Source organism: Arvicola amphibius, chromosome 10, assembly GCF_903992535.2.
Source record: "Arvicola amphibius chromosome 10, mArvAmp1.2, whole genome shotgun sequence".
Lineage (NCBI taxonomy): Eukaryota > Metazoa > Chordata > Mammalia > Rodentia > Cricetidae > Arvicola > Arvicola amphibius.
In genome coordinates, this window is record NC_052056.1 from 77,502,135 (window position 1) to 77,524,857 (window position 22,723).

General features: G+C 40.3%; 1 protein-coding gene across 1 annotated transcript in view; it reads right to left on the reverse strand.

Moving 5' to 3' along the window:
• Mapk1 (mitogen-activated protein kinase 1) overlaps nt 1-22,723 on the reverse strand; it is a 65,316-nt gene that overhangs the window by 29,564 nt on the left and 13,029 nt on the right. The window lies entirely within an intron of this gene.

A 22,723-nucleotide genomic window follows, 5' to 3' on the forward strand; every position in this document is an offset into this window, starting at 1 on the left:
ACATTTCTGCCTCCAAAACAACTATTGATTGTTGTTTTGAATTCCCTGACTCAGCAAAAACATCACATAAAATCAATCAACAGGTTTGCCACTAAAAACCAGATTTGGAAAGCTTAACTGTCTTTGATCAACCTCAACCTCCTACTTTTTTTTCTTTTAAAAAGATTTGTTTGTTTTTACTTTGTATATATGGATGCTTGTCCCCTTTATCAACTTCAACCTCCTATTTTTTTCTTAAATTTTTTTCCTTACTTTTATTTTGTGTATATAGATGCTTGTCTCCATATATGGCGGTGCACATGTATACAGTACGTGAGGAGGCTAGAAAGGGCATTAGACCTTTTTGAAATGGAGTTACAAGACAGTTGTGAGCTGCCATCTGGCTATTGGGAATGGAACCTGGAAGGGATCTCTCTAGCCCAGTTATCAACTTATGTGAACAAAACAGGACTATTTTTGTTGTTATTGCTTTCAAGAAACTGAATCATAATACTGAAGTAATTCTGTAACAAAACCTACAAAGTAATCTTCTAAAAAACACTTTCACAGATTCAATGCAATGCCCAGCAAAATCCCAGCAAAATTCTTCAGAGACCTCAGAAGAACCTTCATATGGAAAAGTAAAAAACCCAGGATAGCCAAAACAAAACTTTTGGAGGCATCGCAATCCCTGACTTCAAACTCTACTACAAAGCTACAGTACTGAAAACAGCCTGGTAGTGGCATAAGAACAGACAGAAGGACAAATGGAACCGAATAGAAGACCCGGATACCAATCCACACATCTTTGAACACCTGATCTTTGATAAAGCAGCAAAAAATATCAAATGGAAAAAAGAAAGCATATTTAACAAGTGGTGCTGGCATAACTGGATATCAACATGTAGAAGAATGAAAATAGACCCGTATCTATCACCATGCACAAAACTCAAGTCCAGATGGATTAAAGACCTCAAAAATAAAGTCAGCCACACTGAACCTTATTGAAGAGAAAAGTGGGAAGTACACTTGAATGCATTAGCACAGGGAACCACTTCCTAAATAGAACCTCAGCAGCACAGACACTGAGAGAAACAATAAATGGGACCTCCTGAAACTGAAAACCTTCTGTAAAGCAAAGGACACGGTCAACAAGACAAAACGACAGCCCACAGAATGGGAAAAGATCTTCACTAACCCCACATCAGAGATCTGATCTCAAAAATATACAAAGAACTCAAGAAATTAGACACCAAAAGATCACGTAATCCAATGAAAAAAAATGGAGTACAGACCTAAACAGAGAACTCTCAACAGAGGAATCTAAAATGGCTGAAAGACACTTAAGGAAATGTTCAACATCCTTAGTTATCAGAGAAATGCAAATCAAAACAACTCTGAGATTCCATCTTACACCTGTAAGAATGGCCAAGATCAAAAATACTGGTGACAACTTATGCTGGGGAGGTTGTGGGGAAAAGGGAACACTTCTGTATTGCTGGTGGGAATGCAAGCTGGCATAGCCCCTTTGGATGTCAGTGTGGCTATTTCTCAGAAAATTGGGAAACAACCTTCCTCAAGACCCAGTAATACCATTTTTGGGTATATATCTAAAGGATGCTCAATTGTGCCACAAGGACATGTGTTCAACTATGTTCATAGCAGCTTTGTTTGTCATAGCCAGAACCTGGAAACAACCTAAATGCTCCTTGACGAAGAATGGATAAGAAAAATGTGGTACATTTACACAATGGAGTACTACACAGCAGAAAAAAAAAACTTCTTGAATTTTGCAGGAAAATGAATGGAGCTAGAAAACATTATTTTGAGTGAGGTAACCCAGACACAGAAAGACAATTATCACATGTACTAACTTATACGTGGTTTTTAAACATAAAGCAAAGAAAATCAGCCTACAAATCACAATCCCAGAGAACACAGACAACAATGAGGACTCTAAAAGAGACATACATGGATCTAATTTACATGGGAAGTATAAAAAGACAAGCTCTCCTGAGTAAATTGGGAGCATGGGGACCTTGGGGGAGGGTTGAAGAGGGGAAAGAGGCAGGGAGGGGAGCAGAGAAAAATGTAGAGCTCAATAAATGTCAATAAAAAAATGTAAAACAAAACAAAACAAAAAAAGAAAAACAAAAGACAAAACAAAACAAAAATACTTTCACAGCCATGATAGGTCTTTAGTTTTTCCCAAGCTATCCTAAAGACACAAATAATTCTGAACAGAAGCAATAAATATTTCACTTTCAATTTCAGGATGGTTCAAATTTTTCAATATTACTACTATCTTTTTTTTGGGGGGGGGGCAATCATTTACTTAAATATTTTCTACAAAGGCATTTTATATTAATAAATGTCAACATCTGGCCATTGACTACGGCAATGAAAATTTTGGTAAGCAATGAAATATTGTTTCCTCATTAACTACTAGAACCAGGACACAGTAAAACAGTTTATTATTCTAAAGTTCATGCTTATAAAATGGTATTTATTTTCATTGATACCTCTGTTGAGTCCACCCGAAGAGTTGATGCTTTAGGAGTAAACTTGGTGGTGGTTGCAATCATCTCACGATGCCATTAACACGCTGTATTGCCCCCAAATACAATTGAAATACAATTCTTAAACAGAATTAAGTATTTAAATGTTATTTTCCTTGGTTTGTACAATAGGGCCCAAGGTAGTGGTTTTCAGGGAGGCAGGCAAAAGGACGCATAGTTGGCAAGTGTATCTATACTCGGGCCTACTTCAGGTTGGTGGTGGTGGTGCTCTCCTTACTGGGGAGGCGAAGACAGGTGGATCTCTTTGAGTTCAAGGCCATCCTGGTCTATAGAGCTCAGGACAACATAGAGAAATCCTGTCTCAAAAACAAACAAACAAAAAGAAATAAATACTCTCTTTGGTAATCATAACAAAGAAAAAAACACCACTAAAACAGTTAACAAACATTTGGGATTGTCAGCTCAGTGCCAGAAAGCTGCCTGGTAGCATCTAAAGCTGCAATATTTGATCCTTCAGCACGGCAAAAAAAAAAAAAAAAGGTTGTAAAATACTGGTCAAACTCAACATTACAAATTCTTAAGTTTTCACTGAACATCATAGTCAAATCTGGCCTGTTTTACAGAATTATAATCTTTTATTTTGTGTGTTTGCTAATTTATTTATATTTACTATTTAGTCTAGTTTGTTTGTTTTGAGGCAGGGTTTCTCTGTGTAGCCCTGACTATTCTGGAACCCGCTCTGTAGACCACACTCAAACTCAAAGATCTGCTTCCTGAGTACTGGGATTAAAGGCGTGTGCCATCACTGCCGAGTTATTTATTTACTTTTTTTAATTTAATATTTATTTTTATTTTTTTATTAAAAATTTCCATCTCCTCCCCTCCTCTCCACCCATACCCCCACTCCCTCCCTCTCCAGGTCAAAGAGCAGTCAGGGTTCCCTACACTATGGAAGTCCAAGGTCCTCCCAACTCCCCCCAGGTCCAGGAAAGCAGGGTCTTTCTAGCCCTGGCTGTTCTAGAACTCAGATTTGCCTGCCCCTGCCTACCTGAGTGCTGGGATCAAAGGTGTGGCCAGCACAATGGGTTTGTCTGATGGGGCTGTTTAGGAGTCAAGCATCAGTGCAGCTTTCTACTGTATCACCTGTCTTGGTGGTGAAATAATCAAATTTTTTTTTTGTTTGAAGGTTTGACACCATTTCCAGCTTTACCTGAAAGGAAGCCATGATCCTGTTCATATAGTGTGGCCTGCTCTTGTCTGCACAGATATACATGCAGGCAAAAGGCTCATTTACATAAAATAAAATTTTTAAAAGAAAGGGGAAGGTGACCTACAGTATCTGTCCTGATGGCACATGCCTATAATCTCAGAACTAAGGAGGCAGAGGCAGGTGGATCTCTGAGTTCAAGACCAGCCTGGTCTATATAGGATGTTCCAGACCAGCCAGAGTCACGTAGTGAATGACCCTGCCTGGGTCAGTGGATAAGAGTTCACACTGTTATTTCAGGAGGCCCAAGTTCAGCACACAGCATCACTTCTGGATTGGATTTGAAGTCTGCTCTACAGGAGAGCTGTGTCTGGTACTAAAAGTCCACGGCCAGGGAAGCCATGGGTCCTTGAGGAGAATCTACTAATGCTGTTTTGCTAACTGGACATGCAGTCAAATTGACTTCTAAATATATCTATACCCATAAGTTTCTTTTATTTTTTTGAAAGGGTCTTTTTAAAAACTTTACTTAAATTTATTTCATGTGCATTCACGTGAAGATGTCAGATCCCCTGGAACTGGAGTTACAGACAACTGTGAGCTGTCATGTGGGTGCTGGGAATTGAACCAGGGTCCTCTAGAAGAACAAATAGTGCTCTCAGCCATTGAGCCATCTCTCTAGCCCCTAAACCCATGAATTTCAATGCTTTCTCAATCTTGGTCAGAGAAACTTTCTGCAGTGGGCAGCAGTCAATGCAGAGACGTAAAAATGGTCCAAGTGCTGGGAACAAGTGACTGCTGAATGTTCAGTCCTAAACTGCACATCTGTATCATGTCCCCATACTCTCGTCTCAGGAAATTTCATGGGAGATGGGGGAAAGAATGTAAGAGTTGGAAGATGGGGAGGAATGATGTGAAATTCTGCATATGATCACACCAGTATGAATGAGAGAAGGGTTCATAACATCCAATAATAGCTGAAGAGTAACTGGCAAGTGATGGTTGCTGGGGAAGAAGTTATTCTTTGGAGGCACAGCTGCTGATAGGTTGTCTATCCTCTGGTATATGGTCCCATGTCCAAGTAGGTACACTAATTGAACTCAAAGGTTATAAGAAAAATAAGAGGATAGGAATGTGGGAGGACTTTGGTGGAAGTGGGAAGAAAGATATTGGCTAGACATCACCGAGACACATTGCATATATGCACAAAATTATCAAGAATAAAAGAATTTAAATGGGGGGGGGGGGAATGGGACGGACAGGACTTTGGATATGTGGTCTATTCCACGGCTGAGATGAGTTGGAACAGGTTCCAGAAGCTGTTCTGGATACGATAGACACAAAGGCCATAAAATTCTGGATTATTATTTAACAGATGCTTTGTGAACACTTAGGAAAGAAAAGGGATTCAACATGAGTCAATTATGAATAGTCATGGTAAAGCAACTTCATTTCCTGTTTTGATAGGTTTACCACAGCAACAAGAAAATGCTGGTCACAGCTTCTGGGGAACTCAAGCTATTTGAAATGTACTTCCCTTTTGAAAGACTTCATCTTAAGTGTGGTGGAGGGGAAAAAAAATTCCTGCTCTTGAGCTCTGAATTTAGTGAGGAATGGAAACGTCAATGTAAAACATTACCCTCACAGAAATACATTTCCTAAACACAAAGAGAATCTTGGTACATTGATTCCAAATAAGGATATTAGAGAAAGAATGAAAAATTGGGTCTAAACTCCAGGTATAGTGGTGCACATTTTAGGTTTCTCGAGACAGGGTTTCTTTGTATAGCCTTGGCTGTCCTGGAACTTGCTTTGTAGACCAGGCTGGTCTTGAACTCACAGAGATACATCTGCCTCTGCTTTCTGAGTTCTGAGATTAAAGAAGTGCATCACCATCGATGACCCAGATGGCCCAATGTTATTTCAGATTCAGTCTTGAAACTGTCCCAAAGCTTGAGGACAAAAATGAAAAAAGTTACTAAGAGGTCACAAGGAAACGTGTACCTTCCAATATGACAGAATATAGGCTCCGCCTCTAATATTCTTGTGTAAGATTTTTTTCAAGTTTACAATCCCAACCAAAATGAGAAAAATTGAAATTTCCTCTGCCTAAAGAGCAACTATAAAGCAAAGTTTATGCAGACATAATTCAAGGAGAGGACCAGTTCTATTTCAAGGCAAAATTGAACAAACACATGGCTCTAGACAGAGTCAGGGACAGAATCTTCCATAGCTATTGAGGAATGCCGTTGACGTCAAGGGTGTACCTGCATGGAGGACTGGAGAGCCATTGCATGAAGCTGTGAAAGTTAAGCCTGGATTCTAATGGAGGCCACAGATGTTGGAGATGACAGGACAGTGCCATTGGATGTCTGCTGAGGAAAACTCCCGAAAGAGAATGAAACCAGTCCAAGAGAGAAAAGTATGTTGCAGTCTACAAAGCTGGAAGGAGCTGGAGATCTGAGAGCTATTTAAGCTTTTTTGACATCAGACATAGAGCTACAAGATTTGAAGTTTGCCTGCTGTGTTTCAGGTCTTGTTCTGGCTCAGAAAGCAAAGGCAGGTGAATCTTGTTTTGGCTCAATATTTCCTCAATAATCACTCTTTCATCCTTTTGGAAAGGCAAATTCTATGCCATTTGTTGGAAGTATGCAATTTGCCTTTTGCTTTTACAGAGCTTTATAGTTAAAAGATTGCCTTGAGTCTCAGAAGAGACTCTGGATTTAGAAACTGTGTTGAAACCGTAAAAGACTATGGGAACTTTCAAGTTGGACTGAGTACTTTTTGTTTTATGATATGGTCATGAGCCTCTAGGAGTCAGGGAATGGAATGTAGTGGTTTGAATAAGAATGGTCCCCACAGGCCCATATATTTGAATTCTGGTTCCCAGTTGGAACTGTTTAGGAAGAATTAGATGTGTCACCGGAAGGTGGGCTTTGATGTTTCAAAAGCCCATACCAGGCCCAGCCTCTTTGCCTCTAACTTTTGGATAAAATGCAAGTTTTTGCCAGGTGGTAGGAGAGTATGCCCAGTGTCACAGTTTACTTCCTGTTGCCTTCTGATCAAGCCAGTACCACGTCTACTTGCACACTGCCATGCTCCCTACCATGATGATAATGGACTAAATAAATCTCTGAAACTATAAGCTATCACCTCAATTAAATGTTTTCCTTGTAAGAACTGCTGAGATCATGGTATCTCTTCACAGTAATAAAAACCTTAACTAAGACAATTGGTAAAGTACACGCCATACAAGCATGGAAACCTGAGTTCAGATTCCCAGCATACACATGTGAAGCAAGGCTCGTTGGTGTGTGCTCATAATCTCAATCCTGGGAAGGTGGAGATAGGCAGAGTCCTAGGAATGGCAGGCCACCTATTCTAATCCAACAGCAGAGCCCCAAGTTTCAGGAAGAAATCCTATTTAAAAAAAAAAAAGAAAAGAACGGGGCTGGAAAGATGCTTGCTGCTCTTTCAGAGAACTTGAGCATCTACACCAGTTGGCTCACAACCACCTTTAACTCTAGTCCCAAGGGACCAAATATCCACCTTTGACTTCCAATTGCAGCTATACACCTGTGGCATTTAACTCATATAGACACAGACATAAAACAGTAATTATAACAAGTTAATTGTAACATTTTTTTTTTTTTGCTGGACTTTTGAGAGGCAGAGGCAGGCAGATCTCCGATTTCAAGACCAGCCTAGTCTATAGAGTGAGTTCTGGACAGCCATGGCTACCCAGAGAAACCCTGTCTTAAAAAACAAAACAAACACAACCAAATCTCTTGAAAAAAATACAAGATAGAGGGGCTTATGAGAAATCACACCCATTCATGCACACTCACACCCACCTTATAAGAACATGCATCCTTACACACACTGAGCTATGATACAAAATTAAGGGGCTGATTTCTTTCATGGTTTGTGGTTGATATTAAAGGCAACTCCAAGGGAAATGTTCTGAACAGGTTTTGATTAATGACAATACCTTTGGAACAAATGCCTAGCCTTCCACAATGCCCCTATGCTTTGGTATGGAATTTCTGATTATGTTTAGCTTTTCTCTCTATCCTCTCTAACTACCTGTCATGTAGTCATATCTCATGGCAAAAGCTCAATAGTATTTGTCTAAATAAAGTGGTTATATAAAAGTATCACACACTGTATACAATGTTAAGCAACCAAAATGCTACCTATCAACTGTGAATGGATTATTTTTAGAGGAAGCCATTAAGCTGTTCTCTAAGCCTCCCATTTTGGAGAACTTTAATTATCTGAACACAAAACTACAGTATTTCATCTCACAGATAAAAATTAACTCGTCTTCAGATGCTAAGCAAGTTAGACTGATCCAAATTATTGTTCCAAAAATAAGCAGGTAGATGATAATGACTGCTTTGAAGTATTCCTTACTTTAACTCAGCTCTCTCATAGTGCACCAAGCCACCACAACTGGGTTTTTGTCCTTTTTTCTTTTTTTTAAAAGCGAGTTCAAATCATTAAATGAGGATATAAAAGAACAGAAGCTAGCCTAAAGCCATTTTGGCTCTGAAACCAATAGTAATAAGTGCTTTGGAGCCACTCAAATGGTTAGCATGTAGGTTCCAATACCTTATAGGCACTGTAAAATCTGATGCCATAAGTAACCTCTAGGTGTTCTGGAGCCCAGAGCGCCACACAAATGTTGATGGCTATGAATGCATTTTTCAACATGTTCTGGCGTTAAAACTATTTTTTAAGTTTTCTTTCTCCTCTCCCTCCCTCCCTCCCTCCCCCCCTCTCTCTCAGATTTATACAACAGGCATGGTGACGCACACCTTTAATTCCTACACTCAGGAGGCAGAGACAGGTGTATGTATCTCTGTGAGTTTGAGGCCAGTCTGATCTATACAGAGAGTTCCAGAACAGCCAAGACTGCATAGTAAGACTGTCTCAAACAAAAACACCCCCACCTGCCAAAAACCAAACAAATTTATAATTAGATACCCTAGCACAAGAATCACAGAAAATTTCAAGTTACCAGAGAACTGATGCTGGGTCCTCTTCTAGAACAGCCAGTGCTCTTAACACTCAGCCCCCCAAAATCTTACTGTTCATTACATTTTCCAATGTGCTACTCTAAAAAAGAACTAATTTGTTAGAAGAAAATATAGTATTCAAATCAAGAGGTTTGCGTTTTAGTCCTGACCTAGATATGCCTTACATGTGTTGCAATACTGTTAAATTACAAAATAAGAAAGCCCTGCCCACGCACTAATACAGAGGAGAGCAGCATGGCACCTGCACAAAGATGATGTACGAGTTCATGAAGAGCCGTATTTTAAGAGAAGAAAACCAACCTGTAATAGTTACCCTTGTCAATCTGATCACATCTGGAACTAACTAAAAACCAAGTGTATGGCCAGGCAGTGGCGGCGCAGGTCTTTAATCCCAGCAGAGGCAGGCAGACCTCTGTGAGTTCAAGGCCTGGTCTACAAGAGCTAGTTCCAGGACAGACTCCAAAGCTGCAGAGAAACCCTGTCTCAAAAAACAAAACATAACAAGTAACTGGGTAAACCTGGGAGGGATTTTTCCTGATCAAATCATCTGATGTGGAAATGAATTCCCCTTTGATCAGGACCACACCTTCTGCTGGCAGCATATTTAAGTACATGGAGAAAGGAAGCTTGTTTTCTTCCTACTTGCCCTCATTTTCACTGGCAAGTCCTCTCTCCACTGCGTTAAGAGTTTTCTACTCTGGTAATCCAGTTATACTGAGGAACCATCTGAGACATCCAGCCCTGTGGACGGGAACAACTACTGGATTCTTGTACTTTCCACTGGGAGCCAGCCACTGTTAGAAGAGTCAGATCATAACTGTAGGCCATTGTAATAAATCATGTGTGTGTGTGTGTGTGTGAGAGAGAGAGAGAGGAAAAGGGAGAGGGAGAGGGGGAGGGAGGGAGAGAGAGAGAGACTGATTTTCATTCCATCAGTTTTCTTTCTCTGGAGAACCCTAACTAATATACTTCCTAAATGCTCATGTATTGGACAGAAGCTGAATACATTAATGTGAATACATTAATGTGAATTCATGTGTAGCATATCCTGCAGAAGCAAATGAATGAGGAAGACAGGTGTGGTGGTCCACATTTCTAATCCTAGCATCTATTAGACAATTTCACAGAATAACAGAATGGTAGTTGTTATCCCAAATGGAATAAATACGTAACAAAACAACTTAATTGTAACACAAATGAATTGCAGAGCCACACTAAGAACAGCAGGGAAAATTCTGTCAGATAGTACTCTAGCAGGATACTTTTAAAGCTAAAGACATAAAGAAATGAACCACACACAGATGCTAGAACTTTTATTTGAGTTAGAGGCTCACAACTGTGGTCCTGGCTGGCCTCAAATTCACAGAAATCTGCCTGCCTCTGCCTTTTGACTGGTGAGATTAAAGTTGTGAGTAACACCTAGGCAAGCAGTAAGTTAACACATACAGAAAAAGACGAAATCCGTAAGTCAGTATGCATACATTTTCCTAGCTCTTCCTACTGAGACCTATAAGCATCAGAACCCCAGGAGCAATAAACATACAACTATACTCAAGAAAAAGATGGGGCTTGTTGAAGGAACTTAGGCTAAAGAAGCAAACAATCCTAAATTTTAAGAATTTGAACAAGTAAGTCATAGAATTGGATTATTGTCTGTAGAATAAATCAGGGACAGAAGAGGCAAACAGAAGATAATGAGCCACACTGATGAACAGATTACAAACAAAGGGGAAAGCTAAAATTGTGCAGTGCTAGGACCTGGGTGCTGGATCAAAGATGTGCACCACCATACCTAGTTATAATAATTCTAAATGAAGCTTGCTTCTACTGTCTATCTTCTCATAATAAACTAAAGAATAACCAATTTCTAATGTATAAACAGCCTAATTATTTGAATATAATTCAAATACTAGATAGAAACACAAAACTGAGTAAAAGATTTAGATTTACAAACAACCCCAATAGAATAAGGCAATTCTAAGTACCCGATACTCTAAAAAAACCACAAAAAGGCGTGCGCGTGTACACACACACACCCCCACACTCTAGGCTGTTCTCAACTTTTACATAGCCAAGGATGATCTGAACTTCTAGTCCTCCTGCCTTGACATCCTGAGTGTAGGAATTACAGGTGTGCAGCATGCTATATCCAGTTTATACAATGTAAGATTGAACCCAGTGCTTTGTACATGCAAGGCAGGCCCTCTATCAACCCAGCTTTGCCCTCAGACATCTATTTAAAAGTAAAAGAAAATCACATCAAGGGGGTATAAGGAAGCACAAAGATATTGCTAACAAGTTTAATGACATTATAAATGCAAACCTATTTCTGCATACAGAGCAATCTGGTCATGCACTACAAACACTTTTTTTTATTTGATCTGGACATTCCATTCCAGAGAGTGTAAGGGAGCGCTGTTGTACTAAGAAAAAGCTTATAATTGTTTCATTTAAAAATATAGTGTTCTTAATTTTCCTGCAGGCTATAAAGTCATGCATTGTATATTGACATGAAAGTAAAAGCAAAGCAGAACTGTCTGGAGAAGAGAAACAAGACCAGTGGGAAGGGGAAAGAAGAAGGCAGAGGGTATGTAGGGCTATGGAGCAAGGGATTTGCTTAACACTGTATGACATACACTTGTATGAGAATGACCTTATATTCCACATTACCATGTATGGTTAAATAGTTTAATTTTTTTCATCTGACTTTTATATGTATGGGTGTTTTACTTGCATATATGTCTGTGTACCGTATAGTTGTGTGCAGGAAAATTAAGAACCACAAATGATTTTTAAAAAACTCATCTGTGGGGGCTGGAGAGATGGTCAGAGGTTAAAGCACTGCACTGGCTGCTTTTCCAGAGATCCTGAGTTCAATTCCCAGGCGTACATACAGGCAGAACACATAAGTAAAAAAAAAAAAACAAAAAAACAAAACAAAACCACCTCTTCTTCGAATGGCTTGATTTGCTTAATGATTATCTCCAGTTGCATTTAAAAGGGAATTCTGACACAGGCTATAGCATGGATAAATAAATCTTGAGGACATTAAGACCAAGATAAATGAAGTAAGTCAGTCACAAAAAGCCAAATTCATATAAGGCAGAATGGTAATTGTCAGGGAATAAAGAGAGGAGGAATGGAGAGTAGTTATTTAATGGGTATATGTTTTCAGCTTTGCAGATGGTTGTGAACCACTACATAGGTGCCAAGAACTGAACCCAGGTTCTCTTAAAGAGTGATTTAACCACTGAGCCATCTCTCTAGCCCTGCCAGACACGGAACTGTCAACTGTAATCCCAACACCTGAGAGGTTGAAGAACAGTTTCAAGTCCAAGGTTACAAAAATCGAACCTTGGTCCACAAGAGTAGGAATAAGATTTTTTGTTTGTTTTGTTTGTTCAAGACAGGATTGCTCTGTGTAGCCATGCCTGTTCTGGAACTCTTATCTATAGATCAGGCTTGGCCTCAAATGAATGAGATTTGTGTGCCTCTGCCTCAAGTGCTGGGATAAAAGTGTGTACCACCACTGCCCAGCCAAAATGGTAAACTTTAAGTGTCTTTTACAGTTTTTTTTCAAAGCCTTCATGTTCAGAAACATTAATTAGACTACACACCAATCATCTGCTTCAGGGCTTTCATTTCTAGCCAAGCCTCAAGACATAGTTATTTAGCCAATGCAATCATTTCTATACTTAAAAGGTATAAATATGTCTCACCCAGAAGAAAGGAGGCTAAGGTTACAGCAGTAAATGTTAGCAATCCCTTCATTCAGATCAACATGAGATCCAGGTCATCTTGGGTTATACAGTGAGTTTCAGACCCGTCTGGGCTACTGTGTAAGAAAGATCCTGTCTCAAAAACACAGTGTCTAAGTCACCCAGTGTTGAAGGCCAGAGCTCAGATTTCAAAAGTGGTGTTATAAAACAATACGTGAGATATTTCCTGTTTGAAGAAGGTTGCAAGGAAGTAACAGGAATATCAGGACACCCCAAGGCATTATCACTAATACTGTTATACATCCTTGAGTACTGTATACTGTGCATATTAGCTGTAGGAGATAAAACAAGACCAAGTAACTAAGGAACTTAGGAGATAATGTGGTTCAACTCCAGGTAACTTGCAAGCAGCTTCACCAAACTTTTTCACTTTCTAATCCTCCAATCCCTCATGCAATTGTGACAGACACTCAACTGATATTTCTCTCAGATTTTAGGGTAAACTGAAGCCCAGGGAAAAGACTCACACCCATGTTAGAACTTTGTGATCCTAGAGATGTTTGGGCATAGCTCAAACACACTGATAAAGCATTTGTTGCTTGCTGTGCAAGCATGAGGACCTTGGCTCAATCAACCCTGAGGACTCACACCATGTAAAAAGGGCAGGGGTAGCAGTGAACACCTGTTATCCCAGCAACAGAGACAAGAAACCCTAAGGTTTCCTGGCCAGCCAGTCTAACTGGATTAGTGAGCTAAGGGCTTTGTGAGAGACCCTGTCTCAGAAACTAAGATGGAGAGCCATACAGGAGGACACCCAATGTTGACTTCTGGTCTCCACAGGCACACACAAACTCCAAAGCTAGGAATGTCACTAGAGAGCTTCTGAAACCTAAGACAGAGATCTTTTCTGTGGGGCCCAGGGCAGCACAAGGTTCCAGGAAAAGCCATAAATTGGCACCCCTCAGGAACAGACCATCCAAAGGAAATTCCTAACATTCCAACCATTGTAGAACACCTGTCAGCAAACACCCATTGCTTTTCACCAGGACACCCCTAGACAAATGCCAGTCCATCAGTCCTGAACCTTAGAAATCCCTCACCCATTACCTTTGCTACTATAAAAACCCAACCCCAACTGAGCTGGGGGTGGGGGCTCTCTGATCACTTCAATATGTTGGAAAAACTGAGAGTTTGTACACTTGTTCAAGAATAAAGGCTCTTTGTTTTTACATCCAGCACTTGGTCTTCTAGTTGGTTTTGGAGGGACTCTGTGATCTGGGCATAACACTTTCCATTTTGCTGAAACCCATCTATCTGATGTTCACACTAATGTATTTAGTGAGGTGGCTGTGCTAGTAAACATACTGGCTCCCTAACCCAATGACCTGAGTTTGAGCCCCAGGGCCCTCATGGTAAAAGCAAAGAACCAACTCCCACAAATTGTCTTCTGACCTCTACACACATACCACACATGTACACACCCACACATGTACACACCTAAAATTTAAAGTGCACTGAGTTATGATTTCCTTTTGTTCCGTAACTATAAAAACTATGAAGTGTTTCCACATTGGAACATGGTATTGGGGGTAACCTGAATCTGTGTTCCTGGGCCAAGGACATTCACATTTAACCCAAGAATAAACTGTTACTTCCTGTGAAGTGAGAGCTGTGTTTATGTCCACAGAAGTAATATATCTGCCTCACAGAACTTTCTTTTCTGTATCTGACAGGGAAAAGAGCTCATCTGTATTCCCACCATCTTGTGTACAGGTGTGCATGAAACTAGGGAGGCTCAGGATAGACCTGGTTCCTGCCTTCCTAATCAACCCCCTTTTCCCCCCTATCTTTATTTCCACAGTGTTGCTCAATTCCTGTCTTACCCTTAGCCCACTCAGGGACTCCTGAAGGCAAGGCAGTTCCCCTCCCCCTGCCAGGCTTTCCCTCTTCCTACCCTACTACTCTCTTGAATGCTACTCAGTCCCTTCCTTAAGGTCTAACCTCAGTGAGCCCCACCCCTAAACAACCCCTTTTTAATTGTCCTACTCTCTCAGTCCCTAATCATCCTTTTTCTCTAATATTGTCAATGTATCCAACAAAAAATTAGAAATTTCTCCATTTGGTACAAACAGCTTATAAATGTTTTATCTCTCGCTGATAAACTACTCTCATAGCTGTTAAGTTTTTTCTTTCCTTTTTTTTTGGGGGGGTGGGGCTTTGGACCTGTCCTGGAACTTGCTCTCTAAATCAGTCTGGTCTCGAACTCAGAGACCTACCTGTCTCTGCCTCCCGAGTGCTGGGATCAAAGGAGTGCACCACCAGTTAAGTTTTTTAATTACTATGACAAATACTCAAGAGAAACACGAGAGACTTACATTAGCTCAGTTTGAACTCCAATACAGAGCAGAAGTTCTGCTCCATGACCCTATGACTGAGGGGAGGCAGAGTAGTATTGGCAGGCGGGGGAGGGAGCAAAGACGTGATCGTTGCATTGTGGTAAGGGGGCACCACAGCCCCCTTGTAGATTCCTTTTCCCTCCTTTATCTATGTTCCTAACCCATTGGATGGTGCTGTACACATTCAGATGTGGATCTACTTCACAGTTAATTCTCCTTGAAATGGCACTCAAAAACTCACAAAACCGCCTAGGGATGTGTTTTACTCATTTCCTAGGTGTTTCTCAATTCAATCAAGGTGATGACAATGAGGATTAAGTTTTACAAAAAAGCAAACAAAAACAAAAAATTAACTGTCACAAATGCTGATTGTGAAGCCTGCATGCACACACTTTCCCTACATTCATTTCATCCTCTACAACTGTATAACAGAGAAATAATCATCTTCCCTACATATAAAGAGGTTCGAGGCAATAGCAGTGAAGGAGATATAAAAAGTACAAAGTTTTATGTAAGAGACATGTTCATAATTACTATACTTTCATATGACATCTTTTATTATCTCAAAGTACACATTCCAGTCTTGTTTTGTGCATAAAAGCAAATACCAAGTTTGGCACTCCTCCACAGAAACAGAAACACTCATATACACACACTCATTCTCTCTCTATTCCCTATTTAATGTTCACCTGGAAAGTGGTATTTTTCATGTAACTGTGGCATTTGGAGCCACTCTTAGTAGTATACTAAGGCCAAAACAACAAAGAAGCCAGATAAACTTGGGTTTTCAAGAAATCTACTAGAGCAGACGGGGAAGCATACAACCAACACACACACACACACACACACACACACACACACACACACACACACACACACACACACACTTTCCTAAAGCTACTGAAGAGTGTTTCTGGGCAGGTGAGAGGGCTCAGAGGGTAAAAATATTTGTTGCACAAGTATAACAGCTTAAGTTTGCTTGCTGAACTCTACTGGAATAAAATGACTTCCAAGGATTGTCCTCTGACCCCTACACACATAACTAATTAAAAGAATAAATTGGTGCGGGACAATTCTGTATTCTGTCAATTATGTTTTAAACAAATGCTGATTGGCCAGTAGCCAGGCAGGAAGTATAGACAGGACAACCAGACAGGATGTAGAGGTGGGGTAAGGAAAACAGGAGAATTCTGAGAAGAAAAAAGCCCATTCCTCCGTAGTCCTGTCCAGACACCAAAGGAAGATGTGACCTGCCCTGCCAAAAAAGGTAACAAAGCCACATGACTAACACAGATAATAATAATGGGCTAATAATGGGTGACATAAGTTTTAAGAATTAGCCAATAAGAAGCCTGGGCTAATGGGCCAAGCAGTGTTTTAATGAATACAGTTTCTGTGTGATTATTTTGGAGCTAAGCTAGCTGGGCGGCCAGAGCGACAAGCAGGCCCTCGTGTTACCATAAATAAATAAGAAGATTTTTTCTTGTGTCTCACAGTGTTAAGGTGACAGAAATAGTCCGGGTCTGAGAACTTTAATAAATACCCCTGACTTGCAGGTGTATAGATGGTTATACCCTTAGGAGTGATAGTAAAAATCAGAAGTAGGCAAAGATGTACGAAAACTGCAGCCAATCTTTAAATCACAGTTTAAAATCACCTGACTGGACACAGGTGATGTTATCTCATTCTATCTGCCTGTTAGAGGCTCAGGGAACCTCTCTGGAGGAAGAGAATGTCACCTAGGGTCTTTATAAACTTCATACACAGTATCTAGCATTCACTTGATTATTAACTACACAAAGTGACAGAAAAAAGGCAAGAAGGATAGTAGAAATATCTACAGATGCTTTATTACAGGTGAACTTTTTTTTTTCTTCAGCTTTTTGAGATAGGGTTTCTCTGTAGCTTGGCGCCTCTCTGGAACTCGCTCTGTAGACCAGGCTGGCTTCGAACTCAAAGATCCACCTGTCTCTACCTCCCGAGTGCTGGGATAAAAGGCGTGCGCCACCACCACCCAGCTACAGGTCAACTTTTAAATAGCTGTGACTCATATGCTTAACAGACAAAATGATCAATTCCACCTGAGAACTGAAATCTGTAATTACAACAGAAAAGATTCCATTAAGAGAGGAAAAGTAGGGGCTGGAGAGATGGCTCAGAGGTTAAGAGCTCTGACTGCTCTTCCGGAGGTCTTGAGTTCAATTCCCAGCAACCACATGGTGGCTCACAACCACCTGTAATGAGGTCTGGTTCCCTCTTCTGGCCTGCAGGCAAATATGAAGGCTGAACACTGTGTACATAATAAATAAATCTTAAAAAAAAAAAAAAAAAAAAAAGAGAGGAAAAGTAACTCAATCTAATTTGTTCTCCTCCACTTGACCTACTACTTAGTCATGCCCTGCTCACAGGGAAAACTTAGCCATTGTCTCTTCTAGTAAGTAGGCTTGGCCAGCCACTTTGTGTGGTTATAAGACCACCACACAGACTTAAACCAAAGAGTCCTTATGAGCTGTTGGCTACAGGATACAATTTGTACAGTGTGCCCAGTTACCCAGAGAAAATAGACATTTAGAGAGTTGTCCCTTCTGGTATGTAGATAGTAACACAGATAAAGATTACTGGAGAAATGTTGTGCTCTGTGTGTCGTTTAATTTTGGGAAAGAGAAGTTGAAGTAAAAATGGGTGATTGCATAGTCATTTGTACACAGATTTATTTTTTTTAATCTGGAAACAGAAGTCGAAATTCAGGATGACACTGAAAGTCAGGGTTCAGAAGATTTAGATTCTAATAGAATTAGAAAATTTATCTACAACAGAAAATGAAAAAATTTCTTAATGACAAGGATCGGCCGGGCGGTGGTGGCACACGCCTTTAATCCCAGCACTCGGGAGGCAGAGGCAGGCAGATCTCTGTGAGTTCGAGACCAGCCTGGTCTACAAGAGCTAGCTCCAGGGCAGGCTCTAAAGCTGCAGAGAAACCCTGTCTCGAAAAACCAAAATAAATAAATAAATAAATAAAGAAAGAAATAAATAAAGAAAGAAAGAAAGAAAGAAAGAAAGAAAGAAAGACAAGGATTGAAACATTTTGCTGTTTCGATATTGTGAACGTACACCTAAGCTTTTAGAAAGTACTCATAAAGCTATCTGTTAGGATCTGTCTTTAGTTAAGGCTTCTACTGCAGTGAAGAGAGAGACACATGACCACAGCAACTCTTATAAAGGATAACATTTAATTCAAGTGGCGGCTTACATCTTACATTTTCAGGGGTTCGGTCCATTATCATCGCAGCAAGTAGCATGACAGCGTGCAGGCAGACATGGTCCTGGAGAAGTAGCTCAGAGTCCTACATCTTGCAGGCAACAGGAAGTCAAATGAGTGTCACAATGAGTGAAGATGGAGCAAAAGAGACCCCAACCCCCCCCACTCTTCCTCCAACAAGACCACAACTACTGCAAAGAGGCTACACCTTCTAACAGTGACACCACTCCTATGAGACTCTACTTTCAAATCATCACAGGATCACAAGTCATTTCACGGTGTTTTATGCAACTGATGGCTGCATGTAGAATTGTACTGTAAAACTGTTTTTATGTTACATTTATTGGGTGATGTGCTGACTGACACACACCTTGAATCTCAGCACTCAGTGAGTTTCAGGCAAACCAGAACTACAAAGACCCTGTCTCAAAAAAAGCAAAATAAAAACAAACCTCAAAACAAAGTATTTTATTTATCTTGGGAGAGGGGCATATATGGAGGTCAGGGTTAGTTTGCAAGAACAAGTTCTTCCCTTCCACTATGTGGATCTGAGGGATCGAACTCTGAGGTCATTAGGCTTGGTGGCAAGTACCTTAAAAAGCTGAGTATCTTGCTGGCCTAATGCAAATTTTTAAATCAAATCTACAATTACAAATATGAAAATTTATTTTAAAGCATTAATATCCTTTTAAGCAACAGAAAAGGGAAAAAAAGAAAAGGGAACTCAGAATGGAGGAAATACTTGCAATACATAAACATTAATGTGGTAGAGGGGATGGAAACTCAGTAAAGCAACTGCTGTATAAACATAAGGACCCGAGTTTGATCATCAGAACCCACAGAAAAAGCAAGGCATGGTGGCATATGTTTGTAACCTCAGAAGCATAAACAGGAGGATCCATGATGCTCATTAGCCAGCTAACCTAGTTAATCAGTGACAGCCCAGTTATCACTGACAGAATCTGATATCCAAAAAAACAAAACAAAACAAAACAAAAAAACAAAAACAAAAAAGGTGGGCAGCTCCTGAGACCTTTTACCCAAACATGGACTCCAAACATGTGTGCACCACACACATACCACAAACAAACAAACAACTTCACAACAAAAAGTGGCAAAACCAAATGTGGCTGAATAGAACTGGACCACCAGTGGGAGTACTGTAAAATCTAATCACTTTAGAGACATCTGAAACTATGTACTGCTGGTGACACAACCATTCTGCTCCTATGGTACAGATATACCTAAGAGAAACGTGTATTAATTCACTAAACACATTTAAGATAACCACGGAAGCACTGTTAATTACAAACTGAGAGCAAGCTGGCTGTGGTGGCACATGCCTTTAATTCCAGCACCTGGAAAGCAGAGGCAGGCAGATCTTTGTGAATTTGGGGCCAGCCTGGTCTACACAGTACGTTCCAGGACAGCCAGAGCTACAAAATGAAAACCCATTTAAAATAACAACAACACACAAACAAACAAAAAAATGAAATGGAGAATAAGAATTGGGAATGTAACTTAGTGTGGTACTTGCCTAGCATGCATGAAACCCTAAATTAATCCTCAGCACTGCACAAACTAGACACGGTGACACATGTCTTTGATCCCAACAGTTAAAGGTAGAGGCAGGATGATCCAAAGATCAAACTCATTCTAGGGTACAAGTAAGTCTGAGACCAAGCTGGGTTACATAAGACCTTGTCTCAATACATTAATAAGAAAATTGTAAACAGAGCTAAAATCTGGCCACAGACCAAAGGCCTATTCTCAGACTGAAAAAAATAATTTTATCATATACTATTAATACTGTGGTAAAGATGAATCCTCAAACAGGAGCACAATGTTAATCAGAAAAAAAAAGACATAAAAGAGAATGTTACCTGATTCTATTTATAAAAGTACGAAACCAAATGAATCTGCTGTTAGATGCCAGTATAGAAGTTTCTTTATGAGACTAATGACTGAAAGGGAATTAAAAAGAACTTCTTTGATGCTGGGGTTCAAACTTCATTTGGTTGGAAGTAGGTTATAATGGGTACATTTGATTTATGAAACTATATCACACTGCAATCTTTGAGATTTTACTTTTTTATGTGTATGAGTGTTTGCTGATGTGTGACACATTTGTGACACATTTGTAAAAAAAAAAATTGTGTGTGACAAATGTGACACATTTGTGACACAGAGTGCCTGCAGAGGTCAGAAAATGGTGTCAGTGTTGTAATTTAAAAAAATCGGCTTGTAAAAGACACCATGTGACAAGAGCTCAGGTGGAGAGTTTTTTTAATTGGGGGAAAGTATTTGGAAAAGGAGGGGAGGGGAGAGTGGCTTCTGGGGACAGGAGCAGCAGCAGGGGAAGGAGGGAGGGAGGGAGGGAAAGAGAGAGAGGGAGGGAGGGAGGGAGGGAGGGAGGGGGAGAGAGAGAGGGGGGGGGAGAGAGAGAGAGAGAGAAACTAGAGAAGGGCAAGGCCCTTTTGAAATGGAAGAAGGTCCTGTAAGGACCACAAAGGCAGGCTAGTGCAAAGGCCTGAATACTAACAGTCAGATCCCCTGGACCCAGAGTTCTAGACTGCTGTGAGCCACCACATGGGTTCGTGGAATTGAACTGAGTCCTCTGAAGAGCAGTCAGTACTGTTAGCACTGAGCCATTTCCCCAGAATCTTTAACTGGAGCTCTTCTGGCTTCTGCACTCACTGCACCTGTAACATGGCACACATGTGGAGGTCACATAGGAGAACTTTGGGTAGTCAGTTCTCTCCCTTCACCTCTACATGGTTCAGGTCATCAGGCTTGTAAGACAAACACGTTACCCTGCCAAGTGGACCTGTTAGCTCCAAATCTATTTTTCTATATGTGTATCATGGTTCATTAAAAGCAAAAAAAAAAAAAAAATATATGATGCAAGACTGAAAAGAAAATGCGAACCACAAAAAAACTGAAGACAGTAACCAACTCCAGAAGGGAACTGGTTAAGGGTGCCTGTGCACATGGAGGCCAGAAGACAGGCTCAGGTTGGACAATCTCTCCAGACCTCTAAAGTACCTATTTTATAATCTGCACAATGATAATCTATGTATTTATTTTTAAACAATGTTTAGATACATTTGAGTAAATGTTCCAAGGTTAAATTAAAATAACTTCAATAAATACAAGAATAAATAAATTTATAGAAAAGCAATATAGTAAAAAGAACCAAAAAGGGGCTGGAGAGAGGACTCAGGTTTGGTTCCCAGTATCCCCATATGGTGCTTCATAACCATCAACCCCAGTTTGAAACCTGATCCTTCTTCCAATCTCAGAAGGCACAGGGCATGCATATGGTGCACATACATACATGCAGGCAGGCAAAACAACACACACAACTCATCAGTTAAAAGCACTGGCTGCTTTCCAGAGGACCTGGGTTCAATCCCAGCACCTACATGGCAGCTCACAACTGTCTGTAACTCCAGGATCCAACTTCCTCACACCAATACAAATAAAAATAAATTAAAAAAAAAAACACTTCAAAAAAGAAAGTGAAGACATTCATATAATTATCTAGAAATAATTTTTTAATATTTATTTATTATGTATACAATATTCTGTCTGTGTGTATGCCTGCAGGCCAGAAGAGGGCACCAGACCCCATTACAGATGGTTGTGAGCCACCATGTGGTTGCTGGGAATTGAACTCAGGACCTTTGGAAGAGCAGGCAATGCTCTTAATCTCTGAGCCATCTCTCCAGCCCCCTAGAAATAATTTTTAATAGAAGTATTTTCATGCCAAAATCAAACTACCCGGAATCAAACTACCCAGAAAAACAAAAATCAGCCAAGTCCAACCTGTTATATAAGCAAATTCTATCAAGCTTTAGTAATCAAGCCATTCTAACTTTCAAAAATAGGAGAACAGGAGAAGGAACATGCCCTACTCTCTGTAAAAATGGTTTAATTTTGACACTAAAAACAAACGAGAAAAAACAGTTAACTAGCTGGCGATGCTGCTCAGTAGAAGAGAACTTGTCTAACAAGTACAAGGTCCTGGGTGCAACACACACACACACACACACATACACACACTTATATACTAACAAACCTAAACCAGCTCTGTAAAATAATGCATTGTGCATTTCTATAGCCGCAATTAAAAAAAAGTCAAAGGTGGAAATACCATCATTCAGAATTTTCTAAAAGCTAAAAGAAAAAAAATGTGCCAGGGAGTGGTGACTCATGCCTTTTACTCCCTCCCAACACTCAGGAGACAGAGGCAGGCAGATCTCTGTTGAGTTCAAGGCCAGCCTGGTCTACAGAGAGAGTTCTTGGACAGTCAGGGCTACACAAAGAAAATTTATTTTGAAAAACAAATCTATTCCAGTTAAATGGTCAGTTTCCTGAAACCAGGCAATTAGTATTTCTGACTTGTTCTCCTAGATTCCCAGCATTGCCCACTGCAGACCCTGCTATTGGCGATCATAAGAGATTTTTTTTATCAAGGCACGCCCTAGTGGGGCGAGGCAGGCGGTGTTACATTCAGTCTGGTCTCTGAGTCCAGCCTGATCTATACAAGTTGAGTTCCAGGACACCCAGAAGTGAGCTACATAATGACACCCTGCCTCA